This window comes from Hyla sarda, chromosome 2 (genome assembly GCF_029499605.1).
Source record: "Hyla sarda isolate aHylSar1 chromosome 2, aHylSar1.hap1, whole genome shotgun sequence".
Classification (NCBI taxonomy): Eukaryota; Metazoa; Chordata; class Amphibia; order Anura; family Hylidae; genus Hyla; species Hyla sarda.
This window is the reverse complement of record NC_079190.1, coordinates 95348356-95371310: the sequence shown is the minus strand read 5'-3', so window position 1 is coordinate 95371310 and position 22955 is coordinate 95348356. Positions and strand designations below refer to the sequence as shown.

Genomic DNA, 22955 nt, shown 5'->3' with positions numbered 1-22955 from the left:
TGATTTACTGCAAACCTGGAGGATCGAATTAACTATTCTGATAACAATGACATTATATGCAAACCTGCACAACCACAGCTTAGTTCCTATGCACTCTACGGCTAGGTTCACATTCTCTGGTCATAGGGGAGATTTATCAAAACCTGTCCAGGGGAAAGTTGCTGAGTTGCCCAAAGCAACCAATCAGATCGCTTCTTTCATTTTTGAAAAGGCCTCTGAGAAATGAAAGAAACGTTCTGATTGGTTGCTATAGGCAACTCAGCAACTTTTCCTCTGGACAGGTTTTGATAAATCTCCCCCAGCATACGTAAAACCAGTCTACATTTTTACACAACCTTTGTCAGAACTGATGAAAATGAGCATCAGTTGTCATTAGTTGTTTTACATCTGGCATCCATTATTTCTGAATGCCGAAGCACAATGCATTCCCCTTCCCGGTGCCGGTCCGGCGAGTCCAATCATTCCGCGTCCAAACTGAGATGCAAGATGAAAGTGAACTGTCACAATCAAATGGGATCAGTTTTAGCATCAATTTCCCAATTTCTACAGTGGGAAAATATGCCAAACTACGCATTTATGTAAACCCAGCCTAAGACATATGAAGTCCCTGATATTAGTCATAGATACTCAAGACACAAATCATCGAAGTAATTCAACAATAGGAATCCCCAGTATATGCTATAGTGTCCAAATGGTTCCAATATACATACATAAAATAAGGCAATAGTGGTGGGGGTACCCAGGCCCCTAGTACTTATGGGGTAAGCAAAAGCCCCTCGGCCACATGAGAAAATATGACGATTATAAATGGCACGTAATAGGTTTTATGAAGGGTTAGTGCCATGCTCCATAGACTGGTGTATCAAGGACATAGGTGCTGCTAAGCAGCCCAGAAGTTTTGGGTTTTCATAGTTTTGTACTAGCTTTTTAATAATTGTGAGCCCAAACATGGAAGACACTTTGTAAAAAGGGAAAACCAATAGTGATACTGACAACCCCGGAGGAATCCATGTAAGTAGAATTATCTATTATTTACACATTTCAATGCTGGATTGGCATCCTCATATGACCTTTGCCTTGACGTGCTCCTACTTAGGAACTATAAAGCCTGGTAGTATCGCTGTTGAAGGTTGAAGCCAATGTAAATGTATTCACTTTACAACTCTTTGGAGTATTGCAATGCTGTAGAAGTAAAAGGATAGGTGATAAGATGTCTTATCCCGTCACTGGGGACACCCGCGATCTGGGCTGCGGCACCTCAGACATCCGGTGCATGGAGCGAACTTTTCTCCGTGCCACATGACTGGCGATGTGGGGAGAGGCTTGTGATGTCATGGTCACGCCACGCCATAGACTTGCATTGAGGGGTGTGGCCATGACATCACAAGCGGAGCGCGGCCGTGACATCACGAGCCTCCAGTGCTGCACCCAACACTCTATAGGAATACCAGGTGCACCAGGGAGATCGTGGGGGTCACATGCGGGTGACCCCTGTGATCAGACATCTTACCCCTATTCTTTGGATAGGGGATAAGATGTCTAGAGGCGGAGTATCCCTTTCAAAATCAGTTTGTCCCATGGTGTAGTGGGAGGAAGATACATGTGTTTGTCTCCTGCCATGGATTAGAAGCAGAAATGCATATTGCTTGTCTCAGGGTACTACAATTCCAAACTGTGGGTGCAGTTCTGTAAAGACGGTGACATGGTAGCCACACTGAACTAGGCATGACTAAAAGCCTACTTGGGTCCACGTATAAATCTGAGGGATCATTGTTCAACATACTCCCTCAAGCTACACCTCTCTCTTCTCTCCTGCACACAAATTTAGGACTAGGCCTAAATAATGTGTTGATTGAACTTGTAGCAGGAGCTTCCCATGCTGTCGTGTGCTATACACTGTACTGAGAGGCTTGATGGGGGGGTCCTGTAGATGGGGGTCCTTTTAAAGATTTTAAATTAGGGCCCAGAAACTTTTAGTTATGCCTCTGACCAAATACCGTATTGTGTGTTATAAGTATAACTTGACACGCTGCAGCATTATAGCTTGATCAACAATTTATAGAGACAGCAATGATATTTTTTAGTAGATTTTACATATTTCTTAATATAATTTTTCATGTACACAGATCCTTGAATGAGAATGTATCAAAATGAGTATAACATTCAGTAAATGTATATTAGGATTTTTTTAAATGATTTTTAAAAAGCCTGCTACTAATGCAAGTTTTGTAGGAGTGCTTTTTTGCCACATGACCAAAATAAAATTAAATCAATACATTGTTGCAATGAGCTCATTAATGTTGGTTTTACAAAGCACACATAGCTGTGGCCATTGGGTTTGTATTTCTTTTTTCACTGTCATTCAGTAGTATAATTTACCAATGATCAGTCCGTATATTTTATTTACTGCTTGACACTTTTATGACAATTTTATGTACAGCATTTTTGTCATGCGGCATTGTCTTGAATATTCAATACCCTTTATTTAATAGGACCATTTGATAATGACCCAATCTTATGTAATTCAGTACCATAAACTTTATTAAGCGAAACATTTAGTGTGTAACTGTGACACTGAGAATTCTAAATGACTCTATCATCATGGACATTAAGGAAGATAAATTCATATTATAGAAGATGTTCAGGTCACTCCATGCAGCTGGAATATTTTATGAGGATAATCTTCATGATTTCTTTTTAATGTGTCTTCAATATTAAAATATTAAACATCTAATGGCTCATAGAAATCTGAACAGTTTTTACCCTGTCTGATAATATTCATTCCCTTCTGTTTAAAGGGGTATTCCAGTATCAGAAAATACACCCCAAGATATATTACTTACTATAATGTTATTATAATTGTAATTGTAAAAGCTTCAGTGTGCTTTGACGTAATCTACTGCTTACACGAAGTTGTGTAGTTCTTTTATTTTCAGTGTGATATTGTCTTCAGCTCCCGGTTCCTCTCTATCAACATAAAGCATCATTCTTTGCTGTCTCAGGAGCTTGGCTGAATCTTGTCTCTGAGCACTAGCCTGCCCCATAAGCAATGCTGCAGGCAGAGGAGCAGACCAGAAATGAGTGCAGCAGGTGCTACAGATTTAATGACTGCAAAAGCAAAGCAAAATTCTGCTGTGTGCTGTGTATTAAAATGTTCTGCAACAGTTCTGGGTGGGAAACTGGCAGGAGTGCTGTTGGAGAGGAGTAGGCAGGGTGAGAGGGCTGTGATGAAGATTTTTATGTGATCACTAGCGCTCTTATGGAGTGGGTGGAGGAAGTTTCCAGAAGGATCTGTGTTGCTGCCTGATATATTATGGGTCCCTGCCACCCATATATAAATAAATAAATATAAAAAGGCAATGAATATTGGCGCAATAATAATGATAAAACGTACTGTTTTTTTTTATTAATAATTGAGAGGAACGTCTACTATTGAACAATTAGAAGCGAAAAATAATTTCCACAGGATCACTGGGGTACAGCATATGGTAAAGCCAAAAAATAAATACCAATGTAAAACAATGATAATAGAATATGAATGTAAATATAGATGTAGAGTACTTCAGGGACCTTTTTACCATACGCTGTACCCCAGTGATCCTGTGGGAGACATTTTTCACTTCTAATTGTTCAACATTAGATGTTTCTCTCAATTATTAATAAAAAAAAAAAAAACAGTAAGTTTTATCATTATTGTTGCGCCAGTATTTATTCACTTCTTGTGAATCACAACTTGATGAAGAGTCGAGGGGAAGCAATGCATTGTGGGAATTGTAGTACGGAGCAACTGCTCAACCATCATGTAGTGATAGGACATGGTAGGAGAGAGGATTACATAACCACAAAATAAATAGATTTTTGGTGATTTCAGAACTAGGCTAGAGAGGTAAGAAATTCTACATGCTTCTTCTTCACCATTTTCTTACCTGATATTGGACTACCTCCTGAATTTCAGCAGGTGTTCCCTTTTTGTATACTTAAAGGGGTACTCCACTAGAAAACATTTTCTTTTAAATCACATGGTGCCAGAAAGTTAAATAGACTTGTAAATTACTTCTATTAAAAAATCTCAATCCTTTCAGTACTAATCAGCTTCTATATACTACAGAGGAAGTTCTTTTCTTTTTGAATTTCCTTTCTATCTGACAACATGCTCTCTGTTGACACCTGTGTCCATTTTAGGAATTGTCCAGAGTAGGAGCAAATCCCCATAGCAAACCTCTCTTGCTCTGGGCAGTTCCTGCGGACAAAGATGTCAGCAGAGAGCATGTTGTCAGACAGAAAGGAAATTCAAAAAGAAAAGAACTTCCTCTGTAGTACTAAAAAGTACTAGAAGGATTGGGATTTTTTAATAGAAGTAATTTACAAATCTGTTTAACTTTCTGGCATCAGTTGATTTAAAAGAAAATGTTTTCCAGTGGAGTACCCCTTTAATTTGGCAGCTAAAGTGCAGTGAAAATTGTACAGATTTTGGTAAACCTACATGTTGGTGTTCTTTTTGCCCACCTTGCACCTGCATCTCGGTTGCTTGTGTCCATGGGTCTTGCGGCTCTTCTACATTCAAGAAAATGGAATGGAGCTGTAAAATCAGGCAGGCCCATGGACAAAAGTGAATTTTTTTCACATAAAACAGCATGTATTTTCTTTCTAGTCGGAGAGGGACCATAGTTTGTAACACGGATCACATTTTTTTAAATAATACTGTGTCCTCACGCAATGAACTATAAGGAAAGGGAGTAAGAACCTGTTCATCTATAGATGTGGCAAACATATATAGCGATCATTATGCGTGATACATCCTTATGGATAAGCTTATGTCAATAAACGCTGCTCCATCTGTGCAGATGCATCCTTCATATGCCAGATCAGTTTTGCCTTACATGCTTTTCTAGAATTAAAAAAAAATTGAAAAATTTGATATATTGACTTCATGTTTTAGTTTTCATCCTTGTATATTTATATTTTAACCAATATAAGTCTTGAAATGCTTAAAGAAGGAAAAAAATGCATATGGATTATCCGAACATTATGAATCAAAACTCTAAGCCTCTTACTAAGAAAGCATAGCGTTGCCTTGAAGCCTCATAAACAGAAGGTTAGGCAAACTGATTCATTGTAAGGATTCTTACATTGTCATCTTTATTATTGGAAAATTCTGCTGTTCTTCCACAGAGGGTGATAAAGTAGATCATATAGAAAAAACTGAAGAGCTGCATCTTCATCTGTACGAATATGTTTCTATGCGGCCGAGGATGTGTTGCAGAAATATCTGCAACATACTGTAGGAAACCTGCTGAGTGTGATCTTACCCTTAGTATCACCAGGACTCAACTGGAGCCAATGGGGCTTCAGCAGGGGCTCTTTCTACATTGGTTGTGTATATAATTCTGTAGGCTGGTGATGCCCATGGTGCAAAACTTCTCCTTATTGTGCACCCCATGTAACTGTACAATAAAGAGGGAGTGTGGCATTGGGGACAGTGGGTGTGGCCTTCAGTGAAATGGTGTGGCCTACATGCAACAAAATCCACACTTTTTGACTCTCATTTTTACTTAAAACAAAGAAAATAGTGGTCTAAAACTTAGACTAGACAGAGAGTGCAAAAATACAGTCAGGTCCATAAATATTGGGACATCAACACAATTCTAACATTTTTGGCTCTATACACCACTACAATGGATTTGAAAAGAAACGAACACGATGTGCTTTAACTCTAGACTGTCAGCTTTAATTTGAGGGTATTTACATCCAAATCAGGTGAACGGTGTAGGAATTACAACAGTTTGCATATGTGCCTCCCACTTGCTAAGGGACAAAAAGTAATGGGACAATTGGCTTCTCAGCTGTTCCATGTCCAGGTGTGTTATTCCCTCATTATCTGAATTACAATGAGCAAATAAAAGGTCCAGAGTTCATTTCAAGTGTGCTATTTGCTTTTGGAATATTTTGCTGTCAACTCTCAAGATGAGATCCAAAGAGCTGTCACTATCAGTGAAGCAAGCCATCATTAGGCTGAAAAAACAAAACAAACCCATCAGAGAGATAGCCAAAACATTAGGCATGGCCAAAACAATAGTTTGGAACATTCTTAAAAAGAAGGAATGCACCGGTGAGCTCAGCAACACCAAAAGACAAAGGGAAACAACTGTGGAGGATGACTGAAGAATTATTTCCCTGGTGAAGAAAACCCCTTCTCACCAGTTGGCCAGATCAAGAACACTCTCCAGGAGGTAGGTGTATGTGTGTCAAAGTCAACAATCAAGAGAAGACTTCACCAGAGTGAATACAGAGGGTTCACCACAAGATGGAAACCATTGGGGAGCCTAAAAAACAGGACGGCCAGATTAGAGTTTGCGAAACAACATCTAAAAAAGCCTTCACGGATCTGGAACATCCTATGGACAGATGAGACCAAGATCAACTTGTACTAGAGTGATGGGAAGAGAAGAGAATTGAGAAGGAAAGGAACATGATCCTAAGCATACACCTCATCAGTGAAGCATGGTCGTGGTAGTGTCATGGCATGGGCATGTATGGCTGCCAATGGAACTGCTTCTCTTCTATTTATTGATGACTTCTGATAAAAGCAGCTGGATGACTTCTGAAGTGTTTTGGGCAATATCATCTGCTCATATTCAGCAAAATGCTTCAGAACTCATTGGATGTCGCTTCACAGTTCAGATGGACAATGACCCAAAGCATACTGCAGAAGCACCAAAGAGTTTTTTAAGGCAAATAAGTGGAATGTTATGCAATGGCCAAGTCAATCACCCCACCTGAATCAGATTGAGCATGCATTTAACTTGCTGAAGACAAAACTGAAGGGAAAATGCCCCAAGAACAAGCAGGAAGGGAAGATGGTTGCAGTAGAGGCGGCAGTGCATCACCAGGGATTAAACCCAGCAATGTCTGCTGATGTCAATGCGTTCCGGACTTCAGGCTGTAATTGACTGTAAAGGATTTGCAACCAAGTATTAAAAAGTGAAAGTTTGATTTATTATTATTATTATTCTGTCCCATTACTTTTGGTCCCTTAACAAGTGGGAGGCACATATGCAAACTGTTGCAATTCCTATACCGTTCACCTGATTTGGATGTAAATACCAATTAATCAAATTAAAGCTGACAATCTGCAGTTAAAGCACATCTTGTTTGTTAGGAATTCGTTTCTCATAAGAAATATATCTCTTGCTGTCAGCAGTTCTTAACCAGCAGTAGTCTAGAACCTGTACTGTGTGACGTGAAACACTACCCTATGGGTGAACAGATCCCTATGTCCACTCCTTTGTCCCCAGTAAGTGATGAAGAGAGGCGGTATGCAGACAGTTTGTTTTTTTTTTGGCAACCTTTCTGAAACGATGTTAGACTATTGTGACGGAACCAGCGCAGTGACAAGGCAGGATAAGAAGACATTTGAAATTAGAATTTATGTGCGGAAATAAACGTTAATAAACTATACACCAGAAACAGTTAACGTAATTGCTACTGGCCCCAACACTGTCTTCTGTGGGTTTTGAAAGGAAGTATATTAAATCCTCCCCTACCAGCGCTGTCTTCGCTTTCCAGATTTTGGAGTTATTCTTGGCTGTAAGCACAGGACTGCCCACACAGCCATCCATGCATGTGTCAAACAGACTCGTGTTTATGGACCAATTCCTTCCCCTCTTTCAAAGGAAAAAGCCATTATTCTTTTGCCTTCAGGGTCAGTAGACACGTATTTTATCTGCCTATATTGTCTGCTATCTTTCATAAAGAAGGATCAGCAAGGTATCAGGGAGAGAAGAGCCACGTTCTCTATATTAAATCATAATTTCTATACATATAATTATTTCATTGGTTCTAAATGGGAATTTCAAAGATTATCATTAAACATTAATATATATATATATATATATATATATATATACACATACAACACAAATAGAGAAACATAGCCGCACATCCACCATTTGTATTTTGATCTACTTGCTTATCAGCATAATTTAAAAAACTAACAGTTTGTTAGTATACATTTTGATCAAAAAGTACAAGCCCTCTCGCCACGTCAAGGCAACCTAGTTAGAGTGGGTCCCTAACCTATCACTGGCGTAGCTCCGAGTGGCGACCACCGCCTCCGAGACAACAAGCCCATAGGGGGAATGACCCAGTGGCTAGGCAGCCCCACTGCTGCCCGACCAAGGCCCTGGCTTTGGGGCTGTGACGATGCCGGCTGGCAGGTAGTGGATCCTCTGTGCCAGAGAGGGATTGGCGTGGACCGTGCTAGTGGATCGGTTCTAAGTCACTACTGGTTTTCACCAGAGCCCGCCGCAAAGCGGGATGGTCTTGCTGCGGCGGTAGTGACCAGGTCGTATCCACTAGCAACGGCTCAACCTCTCTGGCTGCTGAAGATAGGCGCGGTACAAGGGAGTAGACAGAAGCAAGGTCGGACGTAGCAGAAGGTCGGGGCAGGAAGCAAGGATCGTAGTCAGGGGCAACGGCAGGAGGTCTGGAACACAGGCTAGGAACACACAAGGAAACGCTTTCACTGGCACGATGGCAACAAGATCCGGCAAGGGAGTGCAGGGGAAGTGAGGTGATATAGGGAAGTGCACAGGTGAACACACTAATTGGAATCACTGCGCCAATCAGCGGCGCAGTGGCCCTTTAAATCGCAAGGACCCGGCGCGCGCGCGCCCTAGGGAGCGGGGCCGCGCGCGCGGGGACAGGACCGACGGAGAGCGAGTCAGGTACGGGAGCCGGGGTGCGCATCGCGAGCGGGCGCTACCCGCATCGCGAATCGCATCCCGGCTGGAAGCGGAATCGCAGCGCCCCGGGTCAGTGGATCTGACCGGAGCGCTGCAGTGAGGAGAGTGTAGAGAGCGCTCCGGGGAGGAGCGGGGACCCGGAGCGCTCGGCGTAACAGTACCCCCCCCCTTGGGTCTCCCCCTCTTCTTAGAGCCTGAGAACCTGAGGAGCAGACTTTTGTCTAGGATATTGTCCTCAGGTTCCCAGGATCTCTCTTCTGGACCACAACCCTCCCAATCAACTAAAAAAAAATTTTTCCCTCTGACCTTTTTAGATGCCAGAATCTCTTTGACGGAGAAGATGTCCGAGGAGCCGGAAACAGGAGTGGGGGGAACAGATTTGGGAGAGAAACGGTTGATGATAAGTGGTTTAAGAAGAGAAACGTGAAAGGCATTAGGAATACGAAGAGAAGGAGGAAGAAGAAGTTTGTAGGAGACAGGATTAATCTGGCACAAAATTTTGAAAGGACCAAGATAGCGTGGTCCCAACTTGTAGCTAGGGACACGGAAGCGGACATATTTAGCGGAGAGCCATACCTTGTCTCCAGGAGAAAAAGTGGGAGGAGCTCTTCTTTTCTTATCCGCGAACCTCTTCATGCGTGATGAAGCCTGTAAGAGAGAATTTTGGGTCTCTCTCCATATGATGGAAAGATCACGAGAAATTTCATCCACAGCGGGCAGACCAGAGGGCAAGGGGGTAGGGAGGGGGGGAAGAGGGTGACGGCCGTACACCACGAAAAATGGGGATTTGGAGGAAGATTCAGAGACTCTGAAGTTATACGAGAATTCGGCCCATGGTAGAAGATCTGCCCAGTCATCCTGGCGGGAGGAAACAAAATGTCGTAAATAATCACCCAAGACCTGGTTAATTCTTTCTACTTGTCCATTGGATTGAGGATGATATGCAGAAGAAAAGTTTAATTTAATCTTGAGTTGTTTACAGAGAGCCCTCCAGAATTTAGACACGAATTGGACGCCTCTATCCGAGACGATCTGCGTAGGCAACCCGTGAAGACGAAAAATGTGTACAAAAAATTGTTTAGCCAACTGAGGCGCTGAAGGAAGACCAGGAAGAGGGATGAAATGTGCCATTTTGGAGAATCGATCACCGACCACCCAAATAACAGTGTTGCCACGGGAAGGGGGTAAGTCAGTAATAAAATCCATACCAATCAGAGACCAAGGCTGTTCGGGGACAGGCAGAGGATGAAGAAAACCAGCGGGCTTCTGGCGAGGAGTCTTATCCCGGGCACAGATAGTGCAGGCTCGCACAAAGTCCACAACATCCGTCTCCAGAGTCGGCCACCAATAGAAGCGAGAGATGAGTTGTACAGATTTCTTGATGCCTGCGTGACCTGCGAGATGGGAGGAGTGACCCCATTTGAGGATTCCGAGGCGTTGGCGTGGAGAAACGAAGGTCTTTCCTGGAGGAGTTTGCCTGATGGAGGCTGGAGAAGTGGAAATCAGGCAGTCAGGAGGAATGATGTGTTGCGGAGCAAGTTCAACTTCAGAAGCATCCGAGGAACGAGAGAGAGCATCGGCCCTAATGTTCTTATCGGCAGGCCGAAAGTGAATTTCAAAATTAAATCGGGCAAAGAACAGAGACCACCTGGCCTGGCGAGGATTCAGCCGTTGGGCAGACTGGAGGTAGGAGAGGTTCTTGTGATCGGTGTAAATAATAACTGGAAATCTTGATCCCTCCAGCAGATGCCTCCATTCCTCAAGTGCTAATTTAATGGCTAGAAGCTCTCGATCCCCGATGGAGTAGTTCCTCTCAGTCGGAGAGAAGGTCCTAGAAAAAAAACCACAAGTAACAGCATGCCCGGAAGAATTTTTTTGTAGAAGGACAGCTCCAGCTCCCACTGAGGAGGCATCAACCTCCAATAGAAAGGGTTTAGATGGGTCAGGTCTGGAGAGCACAGGAGCCGAAGAAAAGGCAGACTTGAGCCGTTTAAAGGCGTCTTCCGCTTGAGGAGGCCAAGACTTGGGATCGGCATTTTTTTTGGTTAAAGCCACGATAGGAGCCACAACGGTAGAAAAATGTGGAATAAATTGCCTGTAATAATTGGCGAACCCCAAAAAACGTTGGATAGCATGGAGTCCTGAGGGGCGTGGCCAATCTAGAACGGCAGAGAGTTTGTCTGGATCCATTTGTAGTCCCTGGCCAGAGACCAAGTATCCTAAGAAAGGAAGAGATTGGCATTCAAACAGACATTTCTCTATTTTGGCATAGAGTTGATTGTCACGAAGTCTCTGAAGAACCATACGGACATGCTGGCGGTGTTCTTCTAGATTGGCAGAAAAAATCAGAATATCGTCCAGGTATACAACAACACAGGAGTATAAGAGATCACGAAAAATTTCATTAACAAAGTCTTGGAAGACGGCAGGGGCGTTACACAGGCCGAAGGGCATGACCAAATACTCAAAGTGTCCATCTCTAGTATTAAATGCCGTTTTCCATTCATCCCCCTCTCTGATGCGGATGAGATTATAAGCACCTCTTAAGTCCAGTTTGGTAAAGATGTGGGCACCTTGGAGGCGATCAAAGAGTTCAGAGATGAGGGGTAGGGGGTAGCGGTTTTTTACCGTGATTTTATTAAGACCGCGGTAGTCAATGCAAGGACGTAGAGAGCCATCTTTTTTGGACACAAAGAAAAATCCGGCTCCGGCAGGAGAGGAGGATTTACGGATAAAGCCCTTTTTTAAATTTTCCTGGACGTATTCAGACATGGCAAGAGTCTCTGGGGCGGATAGAGGATAAATTCTGCCCCGGGGTGGAGTAGTGCCCGGGAGGAGGTCAATAGGACAATCATAAGGCCTGTGGGGAGGTAGAGTCTCAGCTTGTTTTTTGCAAAAAACATCCGCAAAGTCCATATAGGCCTTAGGGAGACCGGTTACAGGAGGAACCACAGAGTCACGGCAAGGGTTACTGGGAACCGGTTTTAGGCAGTCCTTGGAACAAGAGGACCCCCAACTCTTGATCTCCCCAGTGGACCAATCCAGGGTTGGAGAATGAAGTTGAAGCCAGGGAAGTCCAAGGAGAATTTCGGAAGTGCAATTGGGGAGGACCAAAAGTTCAATGTTCTCGTGATGAGATCCGATGCACATTAGAAGGGGCTCCGTGCGGAAACGTATGGTACAGTCCAATCTTTCATTATTTACACAATTGATGTAGAGGGGTCTGGCGAGACTGGTCACCGGGATGTTGAACCTGTTGACGAGAGAGGCCAAAATAAAATTTCCTGCAGATCCGGAATCCAAGAAGGCCATAGTAGAGAAGGAGAAGGCAGAGGCAGATATCCGCACAGGCACAGTAAGACGTGGAGAAGCAGAGTAGACATCAAGGACTGTCTCACCTTTGTGCGGAGTCAGCGTACGTCTTTCCAGGCGGGGAGGAAGTGTTCAGTACTGGCACAGTACAGGCAGAGATTCTCCATGCGGCGTCGTGTCCTCTCTTGAGGTGTCAGGCGAGACCGGTCGACCTGCATAGCCTCCACGGCGGGAGGCACAGGAACAGATTGCAGGGGACCAGAGGAGAGAGGAGCCGGGGAGAAAAAACGCCTCGTGCGAACAGAGTCCATATCCTGGCGGAGCTCCTGACGCCTTTCGGAAAAACGCATGTCAATGCGAGTGGCTAGGTGAATGAGTTCATGTAGGTTAGCAGGAATTTCTCGTGCGGCCAGAACATCTTTAATGTTGCTGGATAGGCCTTTTTTAAAGGTCGCGCAGAGGGCCTCATTATTCCAGGATAATTCTGAAGCAAGAGTACGGAATTGTACGGCATACTCGCCAACGGAAGAATTACCCTGGACCAGGTTCAACAGGGCAGTCTCAGCAGAAGAGGCTCGGGCAGGTTCCTCAAAGACACTTCGAATTTCCGAGAAGAAGGAGTGTACAGAGGCAGTGACGGGGTCATTGCGGTCCCAGAGCGGTGTGGCCCAAGACAGGGCTTTTCCAGACAGAAGGCTGACTACGAAAGCCACCTTAGACCTTTCAGTGGGAAACTGGTCCGACATCATCTCCAAGTGCAGGGAGCATTGGGAAAGAAAGCCACGGCAAAACTTAGAGTCCCCATCAAATTTATCCGGCAAGGATAGTTGAAGACCAGAAGCGGCCACTCGCTGCGGAGGAGGTGCAGGAGCTGGCGGAGGAGATGATTGCTGAAGCTGTGGTAGTAGCTGCTGTAGCATCACGGTCAGTTGAGACAGCTGTTGGCCTTGTTGCGCTATCTGTTGTGACTGCTGGGCGACCACCGTGGTGAGGTCAGCGACAACTGGCAGAGGAACTTCAGCGGGATCCATGGCCGGATCTACTGTCACGATGCCGGCTGGCAGGTAGTGGATCCTCTGTGCCAGAGAGGGATTGGCGTGGACCGTGCTAGTGGATCGGTTCTAAGTCACTACTGGTTTTCACCAGAGCCCGCCGCAAAGCGGGATGGTCTTGCTGCGGCGGTAGTGACCAGGTCGTATCCACTAGCAACGGCTCAACCTCTCTGGCTGCTGAAGATAGGCGCGGTACAAGGGAGTAGACAGAAGCAAGGTCGGACGTAGCAGAAGGTCGGGGCAGGCAGCAAGGATCGTAGTCAGGGGCAACGGCAGGAGGTCTGGAACACAGGCTAGGAACACACAAGGAAACGCTTTCACTGGCACGATGGCAACAAGATCCGGCAAGGGAGTGCAGGGGAAGTGAGGTGATATAGGGAAGTGCACAGGTGAACACACTAATTGGAATCACTGCGCCAATCAGCGGCGCAGTGGCCCTTTAAATCGCAAGGACCCGGCGCGCGCGCGCCCTAGGGAGCGGGGCCGCGCGCGCCGGGACAGGACCGACGGAGAGCGAGTCAGGTACGGGAGCCGGGGTGCGCATCGCGAGCGGGCGCTACCCGCATCGCGAATCGCATCCCGGCTGGAAGCGGAATCGCAGCGCCCCGGGTCAGTGGATCTGACCGGAGCGCTGCAGTGAGGAGAGTGTAGCGAGCGCTCCGGGGAGGAGCGGGGACCTGGAGCGCTCGGCGTAACAGGGGCGCACCACCCCACAGACAAAGCATCACAGAAACAATAGCCCCCACAGAGAACCACACCAGGGTGAAACCTACCAGAGGGCTGGGAGAATGGTGGGAGGAAACCCTTATGCAGTCTCTTGCTATTTAAAAATGCCTGGGCCGAATAGGTAGAGTGGAGTGCTGGCCATGGAAAAAGGGAGAGACTACAAATGTACAACACAAAGAGAAACATAGCCGCACATTCACCATTTGTATTTTGATCTACTGGCTTCTCAGCATAATTAAAAAAAACTAACAGGTTGTTAGTATACATTTTGAATCTTTTTGATCAAAATGTATACTAGCAACCTGTTAGTGTTTGAATTTATGCTGAGAATGTGCGGCTGTGTTTCTTTTACCGTATATACTCGAGTATAAGCCGACCCAAATATAAGCCAAGGCCCCTAATTTCACCCCAAAAACCTGGGAAAACTTATTGACTCGAGTATAAGCCTAGGGTGGGAAATACATCACCCCCCCCCATCATAATCCAGACCCCCATCGTCATCACCCCTGTCATCATTACCCCCTGTCAAACACTCCCCTGTCATCATCCAGACCTCCCCATATCATCATCACCCCCTGTCAATATCCAGACTGCCCCCTCATCATCATACAGCCCCCCTCATTGTCTACTCACCTCCCCAGTTCTCTCGGTCCTGTTACCTAGTAGCTGCAGGGACCGTCCACATACCGGTGGGGAGGGTGAGCAGGTCCGGGCCATCCATCTTTACCAGGAGGCCCTCTTCTCTTCTCCAGGCTGGCCCTGGACTAGTAACACTGCATTTACACGGCCACGCAGTCCCTGCGCGGTGGTGTCAATGCAGTGTCACTAGTCTGGGGCCGGCCCGGGATGGAGAAGAAGGCCTCCCGGTGAAGATGGACGGCCCGGACCACCCTCCAAATTGGAATGCGGATGGTCCCTGCAGCGTAGATGGGCCGAGATTGACGGCCCGGCCTGAAGCAATTTTTTTTCTTTTTTGTTCATTCGAGTATAAGCTGAGGGGGGCGTTTTCAGCATGAAAAATCATGCTGAAAAACTTGGCTTCGAGTATATATGGTAGCTATTTCATTCCATTCATTAGCAAGTTTTCGTTTTTATGCTCATCCATCTGTCTGCTATTCAAACTGACACCTTCAAGTGTAAAATTCTAAATGCAACACGGTGCTGTATGTATGCAAAGGTACACAGTAGAAATATATCACAATTTTGCATATATTATGTTTGGCCCCTCCAGAGACATCACTGAGGCTCCATTCACACCATTTAGTGTTGCTTCGGTAAGGCTATATGTCACCAACTTGTCAAAAAAGGATGCTGTAGTGTTGCTGCTGCGTACATTGACTTGAATGGGCAAAACTGTGGTCCAATTGTGAATATATAAGATGTCTTGTCTGGTGAGAAAACTATGGAGACAGAGATATGTGTAGGGCTTCATAGCAGGCACTATCATATGGGTAGGTTTAAAGGGGTACTCCCCTGGAAAACTTTTTTTAAATCAACTGGTGCCAGAAAGTTAAACAGATTTGTAAATTACTTCTATCTAAAAATCTTTTTGAATTTCTTTTTTGTCTTGTCCACAGTGCTCTCTGCTGACACCTGCTGCCCGTATCAGGAACTGTCCAGAGCAGCATAGGTTTGCATTGAGGATTTTCTCCTGCTCTGGACAGTTCCTAATATGGGCAGCAGGTGTCAGAAGAGAACACTGTGGACAAGAAAAAAAAGAAATTCAAAAAGTATACAATTTCCTCTGTAGTATTCAGCTGCTAAAAAGTACTGGAAGGGTAAAGATTTTTTTTAATAGAAGTCATTTTCTAATCTGTTTAACTTTCTTGCACCAGTTGATTAAAAAAAAAAAAAATTTCCACCGGAGTACCCCTTTAAAGATCAATTGGAAAATCCAATGTATTTAGTCTTTTTCCTTTTTTTCATAGTTTTTAAGCAATGTTTTGTTTGTAAATAGTTTTTTTGTGCTGCTTTAAAGGGGTATTCCAGGAAAAAACTTTTTTTTATATATCAACTGGTTCCAGAAAGTTAAACAGATTTGTAAATTACTTCTATTAAAAAATCTTAATCCTTTCAGTACTTATGAGCTTCTGAAGTTAAGGTTGTTCTTTTCTGTCTAAGTAATCTCTGATGACACGTGTCTCGGGAAACGCCCAGTTTAGAAGCAAATTCCCATAGCAAACCTCTTCTAAACTGGGCGGTTCCCGAGACACGTGTCATCAGAGATTACTTAGACAGAAAAGAACAACCTAAACTTCAGAAGCTCATAAGTACTGAAAGGATTAAGATTTTTTAATAGAAGTAATTTACAAATCTGTTTAACTTTCTCGAGCCAGTTGATATATAAAAAAAAGGTTTTTCCTGGATAACCCCATTAAGCACTTACAATGCATTCACAAAGTCTTCCGACTCTTTCACTTTGTTCACATTTTGTCATTATGGAGTACGGAGTGCAGAATGGTGGGGAAAAACGTGAACTTTAATTTTATACTTTAGCACAAGACCGCAACATAACGAAATGTGAATAAGTAAAAAAGAGTCTGAAAACGTTCTAAATGCAATGAATGTTACAACCCTTATTGTGTTTCTACACATTTTTTTTATCTTGCTATTTTGCACAATATTGACACTCTATATTTGCCATAAGTGTTTGATGTTATATTTGTTATGTTGTGTCTTGTATTTGACTGAATAAACTTAATTTATTACATTTTTTTGGAATTCTGGGTGTTGCCCATTTATTCTTTTTTATTGTTTTGCTTGTCAATATGTCCTTTGTTTTGCATAGTATGGAGACGATGAGCATTCTGCCGCAGGGTAGTTTGGAGTAGTAGTATTGAGGAAATGTCACATGACAGGGTGGTGTCACTAACCAGGTGGTCCTCTATGACCCCAACAATCCTTTTGTCAGTTGAGCTGTTCCTGTAGTACAATGTGCAGGGATGAGACTTCAGGACACTAAGATTACATGACGCAACAAATGCTTTCTGTGCAAATCCAATACAATAGAGTGACTTTAGCACAGTGTAGAGCATTACAGTCTTTGGTGCAAATGATTGAATATTTGGTCACTTTCCCTTTTGAAGGTTGCTTTTGCAGAAGATATACTGCTAGGGAAATCTCTAGTGTGCTCCAATCTTGTGTAAGTGTAGTGACTAAGGCTGGGTTCACACAACCGGTTTGTAATTACGGTTCCCGTATACGGCTGGGAGAAGGGGTGGGCGGGGCTTAATCACGGCGCTCGCACTCAGCCGTATAGGGAACCGTAGTTAATGTATGTCTATGAGCCGACCGGAGTGAACCGCAGCCTCCGGTCGGCTGCTTTTTCGGCCATATGCGGTTTCCCGACCGCAGGCAAAAACGTGGTCGACCACATTTTTGCCTGCGGTCGGGAAACCTCATACGGCTGAAAAAGCAGCCGAATAAGCCCCGCCCACCCCTCCTCCCAGCCGTATACGGGAACCGTAATGACAAACCGTAGTGTGAACCCAGCCTTATTCAGGTGCAGATGTAGACAGGATTCAGATAATACACAGTCCAATGAGCTTGTTCTCTACTGATGATGATCTACACAGGTTGGCTTACTGTTGTGCAATACTTCTATCAATACTCATGAACTTTTGTTGGAGCTCAATACCTGAAGGGACATACACAGGAACATTTCAATGACATAATAGCGACCCAACACTTATTCAGACTGTAGGACATGGAAGAGATTAGTGAATGCAGAGTGACCCTTATCCAGCATTATTCTCCTCTGATTAAATTGAAACTCCTCTTTGTAGAAGGTTTTGTATTAGATAGGATTCCACCTAGAATTAACACTTTAGACTAGGTGTAAGTATGCCTAGCAGGAACAGAGCTAAGGGAAGATGGTCTGGTCAATACCTAGAGAGGAGGCTTGACTGGGGACTCTTACGACATCCATTAGTTTGGGAGCATCATGTGACCAAAGCACCATTCATCTGATACAACAGTATGTAAATGTTAACCCTTAAATTACCTCAGTGCATGCTATTAATATAGTTCGATAGACAAAAATTGCTTTGTAAGTAAACTCACATTACCCCAAACATATTTGTGTAGTAAGTTGAAATTTCTCTCACAGCCACATTACAATTTCTTAGGAATGGTAACTGGAACAGTACAATACAGTAAGTTATAGCACCCCATTGTTATTTTATATTGGTGCTCACTTTTTTCTGTGAGTTGCTTCATAGGAGTGACCATGGCATTTTTGTGAATGAATGATATGACATCTGTAAGAAATCCGTCTAAGAGGTGAAAACATTTGTTTTTACATAGATGTTTTTGTAGCTTTCGAGTTTGAGAATTGTGCAGGGATTTTTGTACCTTGTGTACTTAAAGGGGTACTCCGTTGCTAGACATCTTATCCCCTATCCAAAGAATAGGGGATAAGATGTCTGATCGTGGGGGTCACGCCCCTTGCATAGACATGAATGGAAGGGGCGTGATGTGACATCACGAGGGGCCATGGCGTGATGTACATAATGTTCAGAACGCCTGGTGTCTGCACAGAGATCCTTTGGATAGGGGGTAAGATGTCTAGCAATGGAGTACCTCTTTAATCCCTTAACGACGCAGGACATATATTTACGTCCTGCGCCGGCTCCCGCGATATGAAGCGGGATCGCGCCGCGATCCCGCATCATATGGCGTCGGTCCCGGCGCTCATCAACGGCCTGGACCTGCGGCTAATACCACACATCGCCGATCGCGGCGATGTGCGGTATTAACCCTTTAGAAGCGGCGGTCAAAGCTGACCGCCGCTTCTAAAGTGAAAGTGAAAGTGACCCTGCTGCTCAGTCGGGCTGTCCGGGACCGCCGCGGTGAAATCGCGGCGTCCCGAACAGCTTGCAGGACACCGGGAGGGCCCTTACCTGCCTTCTCGGTGTTCGATCGGCGAATGACTGCTACGTGCCTGAGATCTAGGCAGGAGCAGTCAAGCGCCGATAACACTGATCACAGGCGTGTTAATACACGCCTGTGATCAGGATGAGAGATCAGTGTGTGCAGTGTTATAGGTCCCCATGGGACCTATAACACTGCAAAAAAAAAGTAAAAAAAAGTGTTAATAAAGGTCATTTAACCCCTTCCCTAATAAAAGTTTGAATCACCCCCCTTTTCCCATAAAAAAAAATAAAACTGTGTAAAAAAAAAAAAAAAATAAACATATGTGGTATCGCCGCGTGCGTAAATGTCCAAACTATAAAAATATATAATTAATTAAACTGCACGGTCAATGGCGTACGCGCAAAAAAATTCCAAAGTCAAAAAAAGGGCATTTTTGGTCACTTTTTATACCATTAAAAAATGAATAAAAAGTGATCAAAAAGTCCGATCAAAACAAAAATCCTACCGATAAAAACTTCAGATCACCGCGCAAAAAATTAGTCCTCATACCGCCCTGTACTTGGAAAAATAAAAAAGTTATAGGGGTCAGAAGATGACATTTTTAAACGTATAAATTTTCCTGCATGTTGTTATGATTTTTTCCAGAAGTGCGACAAAATCAAACCTATATAAGTAGGAGATCATTTTAACCGTATGGACCTACAGAATAATTATAAGGTGTAATTTTTACCGAAATATGCACTGCGTAGAAACGGAAGCCCCCAAATTTACAAAATGGTGTTTTTTCTTCGATTTTGTCGCACAATGATTTTTTTTACCGTTTCGCCGTGCATTTTTGGGTAAAATGACCAATGTCACTGCAAAGTAGAATTGGCTATGGAAAATATAAGCCATAATATGGATTTTTAGGTGGAAAATTTAAAGGGTTATGATTTTTAAAAGGTAAGGAGGAAAAAACGAAAGTGCAAAAACTGAAAAACCCTGAGTCCTTAAGAGGTTAAGGAAACAGTCAAATATCATTTTTTGTTTTAGTTTTTACTTTATTGCCTTTAAGGCTAGGATCAGACTATGAAATTTCCAAGCATAATTTCACTTACCCTATCAACTGCAGGATCTAGGTAGTTAAATGATGGGAATGGAGATGAACTTTGATGTTGGCTGCTGACAGTGAATACCAGCAACTGATAGCAGCCAGCACTCACCACACACAGAGTGGGCCCATCCTCGGAGACTGTTCCATGTGTCCCCTGCGCACATTGGATGTCATTTTCTCCTGATGACACAGAGTGGTTCATGACCATGCCGATGTCTTTTAGTTGCTGTTAGAGCATCTTTCCTGTAGCTTTGCATATTCTGTAGGATTTAATAAAGACTACAAATCACTCAGGGGTACTTACTGCAGATAGATCTTTTATCTCCCGTATCTGTCTCTTTATGAGTGTGGTGAGGGTGTGATGAGGGCAGATGGAATTACCCTAGGGGCAGATGGCATTAACCCTTTGTGTTCGTGACGCCAGGGCGTGGTTTATCCTCTACACTACCCAAAGGTATACCGCTGGAAACGGGACTAGGCACGGGGGCAAATAATGACTCCGACACCAAGTTATGGAACAACGGCAGCTTTACTGAGTCAGACAGGTGTAACAGTCTAAACAGCATGGCTAGGTCTATGGAGGTGACAAGTGACTTCAGAGACCACAGGGCTTGCTGGGACTTATAGTGGACTTGGACAATTTGATGCAGGGCCATGCTGACTTGAGACATAGTGACTTGGACTGACTTGTAGCTTACCAGGCTTTGACTTGGACCTGGGGGGTAGTGGACTTGTGGATCCATGGCTACGTGGTAGACTTTAGGCCTCTTTAGGACACCAGACACTCTCTCCAGACTTGACCTCACTGCAACTCATTACTAAAGTGCATAAGAGAAACTGAGGAAGCTCCACCTAGGGCTTACATGGGGGAAACTCAGGAGGGGTGCCATAGGTAACCTTGTAGGTCACATGGTCGCTGGTACCTTCCCTGGTTACAATCACATGACAACAACAATTAAAGGTATATCATATTTTATGTACAATACACTGGATAACATAGACACTTAGGATTTATACACAAGGCACAGGTGTGTGTGTGTGTGTGGGGGGGGGGTACGGAGGGCAGGGGTCACCAAATGGAGTTTGCCTGACTGGGCATCAAGGGAACAGGGGTACAACTCCTGTACTGGGCCACCATATGAGGTTACTACACTGCTCAAGAAATATAAAGGTAACGCTTAAACAACACAATGTCACTCCACGTCAATCACACTTCTGTGAAATTATACTGTCCACTCAGGAAGCAACACTGATTGACAATCAATTTCACATACTGTTGTGCAAATGGAACAGACAACTATAAATTATAGGCAATTAGCAAGACACCCCCAATAAAGGAGTGGTTGTGCAGGTAGTGACCACACACCACTTCTCAGTTCCTATGCTTCCTGGCTGATGTTTTGGTCACTTTTGAATGCTGGCAGTGCTTTCACTCTAGTGGTAGCATGATGCGGGGTCTACAACCCACACAAGTGGCTCAGGTAGTGCAGCAGTAATGGTGTGAGGTGGCATTTCTTTGGGGGCTGCACAGCCCTCCATGTGCTTGCCAGAGATAGCCTGACTGCCATTAGGTACCAATATGAGATCCTCAGACCCCTTGTGAGACCATATGCTGGTGCGGTTAGCCCTGGGTTCCTTCTAATGCAAGACACTGCTAGACCTCATGTGGCTGGAGTGTGTCAGCCGTTCCTGCAAGAGGAAGGCATTGATGCTATGGACTGGCCCGCCTGTTCCCCAGACCTGAATCCGATTGAGCACATCTGGGACATCATGTCTTGTTCCATCTACCATAGCCACGTTGCACCACAGACTGTCCAGACTGTCAGGAGCATGCCCAGGCATTGTAGGGAGGTCATACGGGCACGTGGAGGCCACACACACTACTGAGCCTCATTTTGACTTGTTTTAAGGACATTACATAAAGTGGGATCAGCCTGTAGTGTGGTTTTCCACTTAGATTTTGAGTGTGACTCCATATCCATACCTCCATGGGTTGATAAATTTGATAATTTTTGTGTGATTTTGTTGTCAGCACATTCAACTATGTATAAACGGAAGTATTTTATATGATTAGTTCATTCATTCAGATCTAGGATGTGTTACCTTAGTGTTCCCTTAATTTTTTTGAGCAGTGTATAATCTGACCCCTGTGATAATAACTACATGGAAAAGTAAAAGTCCTTTTATTCTTTGCCTTTTTAGTAAGTCATGTGATGGATGAGCACAAAGAGGGCAGGCACTTTAAGTAGAGGATATCTTCTGGCAAAATATACTGTAAAATAGAATAGAACTTTATTAAAAACTAAATAGCCCATTGCTGGCTTTTTTTTATTATATCGCTATTATTACTTGAAATGTGTAGGATGATAATAAAGCCTTAGATCATACATGTGAGGTATTTCAACAGACAACATTACCTGTTTAGAGAATTGACAGACTGGATTGTTTTAAAAAATCCTGCCAAATCACATTTGATATAGAAAAGTTGATTTCTTGTTGTGTTTAGGAGTTTTTTAGGATTATTACTGGTACAAGCTAACATACTGGCCTAGTCATCAGGGCAGGAAAAAGTGTTGTCTTCAAAACCTCAATTGTTGCTCTTAGGTAGAACTATGTTTTGAAGGTTGATTTATTGAACAAGTTAAAGAGGTGCCTGGATGCCGTGGGGTAATTGGCATCTCCCTCATAAGAGTTTGTTGTTATAAAAATGAAGAGGTAGAGGTTGTTACCTGCCAGACCACCACCACTTAAAGGGGTACTCCGGTGGAAAAACAAATATTTTCAAATCAGCTGGTGCCAGAAAGTTAAACAGATTTGTAAATTAATTTTATTTTAAAAATAATAATCCTTCCAGTACTTATCAGCTGCTGTATAATACAAAGGAAGTTGTATTTCTTTCTGGAATTCTTTCCACTGACAACAGTGCTCTCTGCTGACACCTCTGTCCATATCAGGAACTGTCCAGAGCAGGAGAGATTTGCTATGGGGATTTGCTCCTATTCTGCCTCAGAGAGCACTGTGGTCAGACAAAAAGGAAATTCAAAAAGAAAGGAACTTCCTCTGTAGTATACAACAGCTGATAAGTACTGTAAGGATTAAGATTTTTAAAAAGAAGTAATTTACAAATATGTTTAACTTCCTGGCACCAGTTGA

At 43.8% G+C, this 22955-nt stretch overlaps 1 protein-coding gene across 3 annotated transcripts in view; it reads left to right on the top strand.

The window, feature by feature from the left end:
- The window catches only part of AGAP2 (ArfGAP with GTPase domain, ankyrin repeat and PH domain 2), a 254446-nt gene that overhangs the window by 81888 nt on the left and 149603 nt on the right, over nucleotides 1-22955 (top strand). The gene's annotated exons all lie outside the window — the stretch shown is intronic.